Source organism: Scyliorhinus canicula, chromosome 21 (genome assembly GCF_902713615.1).
Source record: "Scyliorhinus canicula chromosome 21, sScyCan1.1, whole genome shotgun sequence".
NCBI lineage: Eukaryota > Metazoa > Chordata > Chondrichthyes > Carcharhiniformes > Scyliorhinidae > Scyliorhinus > Scyliorhinus canicula.
This window is the reverse complement of record NC_052166.1, coordinates 30,842,132-30,852,583: the sequence shown is the minus strand read 5'-3', so window position 1 is coordinate 30,852,583 and position 10,452 is coordinate 30,842,132.

Here is a 10,452-nt window from a genome sequence, read left to right as displayed (position 1 = left end):
GAAATGTGTAGGTTCCAGGTTTTAACGAAGAACTTGCCAGCTGTCAGAATTTTACAATTCCATCATTCGTTCTGGAAATTGTTATACTGCAACTCCCTGGTTTGACTTTTTTTTTTAAATCCCAATTTACAGATTTTGTTTGAACTATATGATCCACTAATTCGTCAGAAGCCAAAAATCAACAAAACTGCCATAGTTCATATCTGAGCTGTGCAGAGGAAATGTTGATTTTCTTTGTGCCTTTTGAAAAATAATTATCAATGGGGCTTCTCAAAGAAGCTTCAATTTATTCCTGAGGAAAGCAATTACTGCTCGTCACCTGCTCTTATTTTTTAATCAGGTCGCAAGCAGTCTTAGCCCTAGCTCACAGGGTGAAGTAATTAGATCCAAACATGTTTTTAAAAATATGATAGAGCGCTTACTTTTATGGATTGGAGCACCACACATCCAGATGAGGGTTTTGCAGTGTATCAGAGAGGAAGAGGACACTGACAATATGGATCCCAATGTTTGTAGCTCTATGAATGATTCAGCAGATCTTAAGCGTCTGAAAGTTGTAAGTGTGGTGATCGACAGGCAATTATAAATCAATTTTCCCAATTAAGGATGTGACGAAGGACAAAGAAAGTGACTTAATGTTCAAACACTTTTGAGCCAAACTAACAGCGCTATTTTTGTAATTTTACCTCTCACTCCACAGAAATAAGCAACTCATTTTCACTTCAAAGTCAGCGCAAATGTTATATAAATCTTGTGCCCTGCTACGTGATCGGCTCAATTGAAATCCTATCTTCAGGAGTTCCGAGAAAGTTAAACAATGAAGATTTATTTAGGACAACGAAAGTAAAGGCCGCAACATGGCTCATAGCACGAGTCCCAGCCGGGACTACCGATCACCCCAGTCCCAATCCAGGCCTGCTTTTAAGTACCTGGCTCCCGAGCCCCAGCTCCTAGGCCTCTGCTGCTCAGCGGAGGGGCACGTGTTCTGCAAACTCCACGGGAGATCCGTTGGGTCATCCCTGTGGGTCTCGTGAGGATTGTGATGAACGGTATTAATAACTGCTGTAAACGGTACCTGACCTTTAATACCTTGCCCTTTTAAGAGGCTTGGAACCCTGGGGGACTCCGCCTCTGGCTATGCCCCCAGGAAACGGTATATAGGATAAGGCTCCATGTGGTGAGCACACTTCTCTCGGATGCTGTTCAGTTCTCTGTAGATTAAAGCCTTTTGATTACCGACCTCGCTCTCGCGTCGTAATTAAGGGTGCCTCAAGGATGATTACTATGTATTTAGTAATAGCAATGTATTTAGTTCTTTACAACTTCAAGGCTGCCGCGAGAATAAGCAAAATGTTTCTTCACAATAATTTAGGAGCACCCTCCCTGCAGTAATGAAACGCACCATAAAAAGTATGAGACATGCGCAAGCCATATTGAAATATGGTAGTCAGCTCCTTTGCAAATTGAAACAAAAATTCGAACCAGAACCTTTTAAAACATGGCATCTATTGCATGCATAAGAACCAGCTAAATTATTAAAACCTCGCCGAAGGTCTATAAATGAGTGGAGTTACTGGAAATTTCCAGTTGTCAGTGCTCTCGATGATCATTGATAGGGCTGTGGATAGGTTGTGAGCAGGATCTGCTTCCACTGCTCTGGTTTTTAAATGTACCGCACAAGAACCTCCAGTTCCCGGAGGAAACCCGCGCATACGGTACGTAAGGCCCCCAGGGTGAAGAGGGTCATGCTTGGGATGACCCAAGCCGGGATCTGTGAACAGGCACCCCAAGATCCCTCTGTTCCTCTGAGCTTCCTAGTGTTGTGTGAACTTAGGTAATATGTGTAATCTCTTATTCATTTAGCCACTAGTCACATATAGCTAATTGAGCATCCAAATGTGGCTAATTGCATTTGAAATTAGTGAATAAAAAGCGTGTATGAGAGAGCATCATTGTCCATCTGATTTCAGTATTTATCCATAACTGTCTCTGTATCTGCAATTTAACCCATTTTGTGTTTGTGTGTTAAATGGACAGACTAAAATTGGACCCATTTTGATCACTGAGTGCGTTACCTTTTAAGTTTCTGAATGGTACACGTGTGAAGCACATTTATCTAAATTAGGTGACTGCATGGAAGTTGTTTTCCACTAAAATTGCACTTTCACTTTTTCCTCATTTGTACTTAATTTTTTTTGAAAGTGGTTACCTCTGAAAGTGGAAGATTGTAATGGATGGAAAGATTTTCATTTGTCAACAGCATGTCTACTACCACTATCAAGCATGCTCATGTCAGTTTGAGGGCAGTCAGATATGGGCGGAATGTTTTGACTTTTTTCTCTGGGTGTTGTCTCAGGCCAGAAAAACAGAGGACAGCCTTGCCGGGTTTTGCCGGTGTATCTTCAAAGACTTCGAAAAGAAAAGCTAAGGACGGCTCCCATGATGTCATGCTGGCGGAGCGGGCTTTGAGTGACCAGCAACCCCGGTTCCTGATCGAGCACCCCGATCAAAATAATAAATAGAACAGAACACCCTCACGGACCGCCCCCCCCCCCCCCCCCCCCCACCGCCACCCACAAGAGCTTCACCCCACACAGATACGGGACCCCCAACAATCCACCCACTCCTGGGAATCACCCTGCCTCCCTACCACGGACCTCCCCTATGGAAACACCCCCAGAAGTGCCCCCTGGCCGTGTCCAGGCAGTGCCAATGATCAGTGGAAGTACTGCCCAAGCATGACCCTCTTCACCCTGGGGGCCTTACTTATTTATGTACCCCCCCCCCAGTGGAGCCACTCGCCAGATCACCATTTGTCAGGAACTGAACCCTGCCAACGTGTCATCATGTCAGCAGGAAGGAGAGGGGCATGGAAATTCTTGTGTGGGAGATAATACAGTGGTGAGGACTATTGACGACTCAATTTTATCATCATGGGGTTCATACATTTGATAGCGGGAACGCCATCATGCCATTGGCGGGAGCTAGGATTCAGGAGCAGAAGTAGACAATTCAGCCCATCAGATCATGGCTGATACCTTCCTGGGGCGGGATTCTCCGACCCCCCGCCGGGCCGGAGAATCGCCAGGGGTGGCGTGAATCTCGCCCCGCCGCCCCGACGCCAGCTGCTGGATTCTCCGGCTTGAGGCAGCGAGTTCCATAAACCCCCCCCCCCCCCCCCCCCCGGCTCCCACCTCCCACTGGAAGTAGTTCTATCTCATCTCAGTTCTAAATCTACCGCCTCTCCACCTATATCTGTGGCCTCCCGTTCTAGATTGCTCGACGAGGGGGAACATTTGATCTACTTTTACTTTATCAATCCCTTTTGGTATTTCATATACCCCGATCAGATCCAATCTCATTCTTTTAAACTCCAGCGAGTATAAGCCCAAAGTGTTCAATCACTCCTCATATGTCAGCCTTTTCATTCCCGGAATCAATCTGGTGAACCTTCTCGAGACTTCCTCCTCCAATTCCACCACATTCTTCGTCAAATAAGGAGACCAAAACTGGACACCATTCTCCAGATGTTGTCTAACCAACGATTGCTACAACACCTCTCTACTTTTATACTCCAGCCCTTTTGCAATAAACGCTACCATTCCATTTCTCTTTTTAATTACCTGCAGGAGCAGGGACTATCTCAATGGGCAATCCCGTTGGCTGAAATGCTGGTTTGCGACTCCCGTTGTACTCTCCACCCCGTTTGGTTTCCCCGGGCCCTGAAAACCAGGTTGGAAAATCTTCCCCCCCTCCGGCATTTTCCATTTGTTCCCCTCATGGGCTTAAGCTGTTAGCTTTTTTTGTGCACCAAGTTGATGATAACATCTGTCGGAAAATATATACTCCCTTGTCTGTTTAACATGAGCTGGTGAATTGACCTGATTTTCTGTATCTGAGAAAAATTGATATCTGCAATGTTAAATCTTGGCAAATTTATTAAATGTATGGGGCGGCATTCTCCTTTTGCCGACGCCTAAATCGCGAAACGCGATTGGGTGGAGAATCGCTTCTGACACCGAAATAACGGTAGGCGCTGGTTTGGCGCCAAATCAGAATACTCCAGCAACCCGAAAATGGTGTAAATGTGTAGCTCGTCGCACAGGGTAAAAGTACAGTCGGCGTTTCATGGGCTGGTTTAGCTCACTGAGCTAAACCGTTGGCTTTTAAAGCAGACCAAGCAGGCCAGCAGCATGGTTTGATTCCCGTACCAGCCTCCCCGGACAGGCGCCGGAATGTGGCGACTAGGGGCTTTTCACAGTAACTTCATTGAAGCCTACTCGTGACAATAAGCGATTTTCATTTTTCATTTCATTTCACTAGCGGGCCTAATACCCGATGCTCTGGGACTTCCGTGATTCACCGTCTCCGATGGGCCATGTTCCCGATGGCGCGGTTCACTTGTTGTTATAAAAATCCTGAACCTGGCGTCCTGGTTGCTGAGCGAGAGAGAGGAGGTTAGGATGTGGTGTGGAGTGACTGCGGGCTGCTGGCCCAGACACCGGCCGTGCTGGCTGCTGTGGGGGGGGCCCCCTGGCATGGCCCGGGGGAGGGGAGGGGGAGGAGGAGGGTATGGCGGATCAGGCGGGGTGCTCCCCCCGTGGGATTGGGGTGGTGCCACTGACCACCACCACTGACCGCCAGGAGGGTGTCCGGCTCAGCGTCCCTGAACCTTGGCGCTCCTCTCCTTCCAGCCATCTTGTTGACTGGGACGGGGTGTGTTCGGAGAAGGATCGTTTAAGTGCGGCTGGGGCGTGTGAGCCTGATGTACGCCAATCACGGACCCGCCGAATCCTGCGCCGTTTCGCATGGAACTGGTTGCGTTCCACATGCCAATGGTGCTAGCCCATTTAGAGATGCTGAATCGGTGCAGCTGTTGCGCCATTTTCCTATCGTAAAACACCATGGGTGGGATTCTCCCGCAATCGGCGGGATGACCTGAGGCTGGCGCCAAGAACGGCATTAACCACTCCGGCATTGGGCTACCCGGAAGTTGCAGAATCCTCCCCACTTCCGGGGGCTAGGCCGGCGGCGGAGGGGTTGGTGCCACGCCAACCGGCGCCGATGGGCTGCCATGGTCCCGCGCATGTGCAGAACCGCCGGCGTGTTCTTGCGCATGTGCAGGGGGTGTCATCTCCACGCCGGCCATGGCGGAGGCCTACAGAGGCGGGCACGGAGGGAAAGAGTGCTCCCCGCAGATCGGTGGGCCCCAATCGCGGGCCAGTCCACCGTGGGGACCCACCCCCAGAGCCGGATCCCCGGGTGCCCCCCTCCTCCGGGGACCTTGCTAGACGGCCGACAAGCCACGCCCCGCCGTGATGGACCATGTCCATTTCATGCCGGCAGGACTGACCAAAAACGGGTGGCGCTCGGCCCATGGGGCCCGGAAAATTGCTGGGCGGGCCGCTGCCAACGGCACCCGACCGGCGCGGCGTGAACCCTGCATTTGCCCAAAAACCGACGTCGAAGAATTCGGCAGCCGACATCGGAGCGGTGGGGTGGGATTCACGGCGCTCTCCCGGCGATTCTCCGACTGGCGGGGAGTCAGAGAATCCCGCCCCACGGTTCCCACGTCGGCGTCAGCACTTAGTCTCAAAATCGGAGAATCCAGCTCATGGTAAATTAACTTTTGTCAAAGCTACGAATCCTTTTGAAGAGGAAAACAAACAAACTAATATAATCATGTAAGCAGCGTTGTTAATGCAAGCGTTAAAGGTGCAAAAGAATTATAACATAGAACAATAAGGAGAAGTTAAAGGTCAGCAGACACTGAGCAGTTAGAACTACTCAATGAGACAATTACTACAGATCTGGTAAAATTGCCAATGGGAGGGTTAGGCCATGCCCCAGCAAGTAACCTACTGATTAGATTGTCTGACTTTGAAGGAATACCAGCTTTAATGCTTAAACCTTATTCTAAGCTTAAGACTTTGTCTGCATCAAGCTGTTGAAATTAAGCTGATACCTGTGTAATAAGACATTTTGACAAAAGAGATGAAACCACAATGGTGTTTAAAACACTTAAAGATTTGTGTGCAGAACAAAGGGGTATAAGAACATTAAAACTAAAATCATCATTTGGACTTTATCCCAATGTAGAATTTTGGTTTAGAATCTTCAAACAGCTTTGAAATTCACACTCAAAATCAAGATCTCTTTGTCCTACATTCTTGATAGCTCAACATACATAAAATAATATATTACACACAACTCTCATTAAACAGCATATTTCTTCGCAGAGACACCGAGTGAGTGGGATGACCTAATCGATGTTGGCTCTTCTTCATCAATGTCAGTTTTTTTACTACGATTCTGTGGGTTTGTGCAATCTTTGCCTCTAAATTCTCTTCTCCAAGCATCCTGTTGTGGTTTGTCCAATCCTTCCTTGACTTGTAAATTATCCCCTGGTTTTCAGTCTGATTGGTTTGTGTCTCCTTACATATTACAGTGAAGGAAACAGGGCATCTGTGCCTTGAGTCAACCTGCAACTGGCTAGCTCCTTTACCAGAAGAACTGCAGGGAGGAGGGGGGAGGAGGGGGCGTGTGGGGGGGGGGGGGGGGGGAGCGGAGCGTGTTCACCATCTCCCAGGGATTGTGAACCTACATTGCGGCTGGGGTTTTCTGAAACCCCCTTGGAACTTTCAACCACTCCCTTGCTTACTTGACTGTCTTTTCTTGCACCTTCCCACTTCATAAGTTCAGAAGGTATTGGAGTAGAATTAGGCCATTTGGCCCATCATGTCTGCTCCACCATTCGATCATAGCTGATATGTTCCTCTCTGCTACCACCAATGTTACAGGCCAAGAGTTGGATTGCAAAGTCAGCCACTTTCCATCTTTCTCCAATTAAGTGTGTTGAGAAAAAGGCTTTGACATTTGAACCAATTCAGAGTCATCCGCAAGCTTGTCTCTCAGTTTTAACTTTTCATTCTTCCACATGAGTAATCATTGCTGCAGTTAATAAGTCCTTGAATTCTTCTAACAGAATGACTCCTCTGAGAGCCTCATAGGTTTCTTCTATTTTTAATGCTCCCACCCACCTATCACAATTACTTTGTTTAACCCTTTCAAGTTCAATGTAAGAGTGTCCAGGCTGTTTTCTTCCAATTCAAAACTTTTGTCTAAATGTTGTAGTGATCTGCATCACTGTATGCACACAAGGGGTTAATGTAAATACACTACAACTAAGTAACCACTGGAGGGAGCACTAGATATGTTTATAACAGACAGAAAGTCAGAAGGCCCCTCTTCACAGGAATGGCAGCCAGTGAGCAGGACACAGATAGACAGCTCTCATGTAACATCTAGTTTCAGCTCTGGAGAGAGAACAAACTGACATAATAAAGCATCTACTTCAACTGTAAGACTATGAGCTTTATTCAGACATAAGAAATAATATAAACGCATCTGGTTCTAACTCATAATCATTCGCTATAGATTTCTTCCTTGCATCATAACTTCTCAGACCATTCCCCTGACAAAGATGTATAGTTTTCACGGGCCCTGCTTGCAGGTTTACTCTCAGACCAGCATCCAAATAACTTGCGACTATTTAATTTGTCTTGCTACTTTCTCAAACAAATTTAAAAATGTCTCAATTCTTTTCAGGAAACCTTAGAAGCACCTGTGCAGACATAAGCATCTCCCCACTGGCTTCATATCTAGAACTGCTTCCTCCCTCACCTTGCTCTAGATTTTCTCATTTAGCGTCCAACATTTTAAGTTGAACTGATCTATTTTTCTCCCGTTCCTTTACTGCCGTTGCTGACTTCTCCTTTTCCAATTCCCTTTGAAAAGCTTTCTCTTTGTGTCTTTCTTCCCTGCGTCTCGAGTTCACGTAGTTTCATTTCTGTTTATTTTTACTTTTACTTTTCCTGCATCTCTAAATTCTTCATTTCTATTTCTTTCTGAAATTGGCTTTTAGCCAATTCAATTGCCTCACTTTTCTGAGAACATGGCTGATCAGGCCGAGATGTTTCAGCTGTTGCCGACGGTTCTTTTAGCCGACCTGTCAGAGGTTGGTTTCACCGGTAAGCTTGAAGCTGGGACCAGGTAGTGGGGGGGAGAGTGGAAGTTTTTTAACTTTGCTTTCAAGGAACTGCAGTGTGGCCCTCCCTGAGCTTGGTTGATTGCCGGAGTTTGATGGCTGTGTTTGTAGGTCCCTCTCTCCCTGTGTGATAATATTCTGTGTTAGGAGTTCTGTCTAGGAATTCTGATTTGGTCTGTCGCAGTTCAGTATTAATCAATAGGGATTACAGGTGGCCAATGTGACCCTGTGGCAAATGCCAAGTCATCTTTCAAATAAGCTTTCACTGAGCTGCTTAGTTTAGCTAGGTGGACTTCCCCAGTGACTCTCTGACAACAAAGACCCTCCCTCTTTAACTGTTTGCACCATAAGTTCAACTGGTTCAGATTCCTGTGGGACAGCCTGCTACATTTATCAGGCCTCCATCTCTCCTCCTGCTCGCCTCTGGCTTGCATTGCTGTTTAAGACAGTAATAGGTGCTGTTATGCTGTTAAATTCACCCCGCACTTTCCAAATCCTGTGCCCACTGTCACTAATTGGCCTTCAAACCCACCCTACAGCCAATTGGTAGCCGATCTCAGAGAGAATTGGGGCTGTGACCATCTCCACATACCCCTGAACCACTCCCACCTCTCCCATCCCCCTGCCCTCTCGCACCTCCCCTCCGCTGTCTCTCAACCCCTCTTATCCCTCTCGCACCCCCCTCCTCCCTCTCATATCCCCCTCCTGCCTCTCACAGGCCCCTCCTCTCGCAATCCTCCTCCTCCCTCTCGCACCCCCCCCTCACGCTCCTCCTCCTCCCTCTCTCACCTCCTCCTCCCTCTCTCACCCCACTTCTTGCACCCCCTCCTGCCTCTCGCATCCCTCCTCCTCCCTCTCGCACCCTCTCCTTCCTCTCGCACCCTCCTCTCCTCCCTCTCCAACCCCCTCCTCCCTCCACCCCTCTCCTCCATCTCCACTCCCCTCCTCCCGCTCGCACCCCCTCCCTCTCACATCCCCTCCTCCTTCTCCAACCCCCTCCTCCCTCTCCAACCCCCTCTTCCCTCGCACCCCTCCTTTCTCTCCCACCCCTCCTCCTTCTCAACCGACCCTCACTCTCACAGCCCCTCCACCCTCTCATTCCCCTCCACTCTCTCACACCCCTGACCTGCCTCTCGCATCACCTCCTCACACTCACACCCCCTGCCTCCTGTTGCACCCCCCTGCCTCTCGCACCCTCCTCCCTCTCGCACCCCCCCCGTCTTCCTCTCACACCCCCTCCTACTCACACAACCTCCTCCCTCTCACACCCCCCCTTTTCTCACCCCTCCACCCTCTCACACACCCCTCCACCGTCTCTCACCCCCTCCACCCTCTCACACCCCCTCCTCCCTCTCACACCCCCATGCTCCATCTTGGACTCCCCTCCTCCCTCCCCCCTCTCACACGCCTCCCTTCCTCTCACACCCCCTCCCTCTCTCGCACCCCCCCTCTTCCCTCTCTCGCACCCCCTCCTTCTTCTCACACCCCCATCCACCCTCTCACAACCCCCTCCTCCCTTTCGCACCTCCCTTTTTCGCACCCCCCTCCTCCCTGTCACACCCCCCCAACTTCCTCTCGCATTACTTCCTCCCACTAGCACCCCCTCCACCCTTTCGCACCCCTCCTCCCTCTTGCACCCCCTCCACCCTCTCGCAGCCCTCCTCTCTATTGCACCCCCTCCACCCTCTCGCACCCCCTCCTCCCTCTTTCACCCCACTCCCTCTAGCACCCCTTATCCCCCTCCTCCCACGTCGCCAATTACAATGCCTGCCTTCCGATAGATATAAAAATTGCCAGAGACATTGCATGAAGACTACCCCTTTAAGGATCTTTATGGACACATCAAATATATGCAGCACAATCATGTTGCAGCTTTGTAAAAGAAAATGCCCCTTTAAAGTCAGTTACAAATAACTACAATTCCATTGATTTTCAAGACAGTTACGACCGCTCAGATCAATAATACAACCAAGAAAGCACACAGATGCATAGCCGGTGTTAAATTTCAGAAAATAACATTCAGCAGTTTATATTCATCATCTCAGCTTCCAAGATTGAATCACGATCATGAGATAATAAACTCGAAGAAATATGAGCAGGAGTCGGCCATTTGGTTCATTGCAACTGCTTCACCATTCAGTAAGATCATGGTTGATCTGATTGTAGCCTTAACTCCACTTTCCTGCCCCCAATGACCCTTGGCTCCTTTGTCTATCAAGAATCTGCCTAAGTCGGCATGATTATATTCAATGGCCCAACCGACCCTCTGAGAAAATAAATCACTCCTCATCGCAGTCTTAAATGGAAGAATTCTTATTTTAAAATGGTGCCCTTTACTTCTCGATAACCCCACAAGGGGAAATATCCATATAGTTTCAACAGTCTCAATCTTCTAAACTCCAATG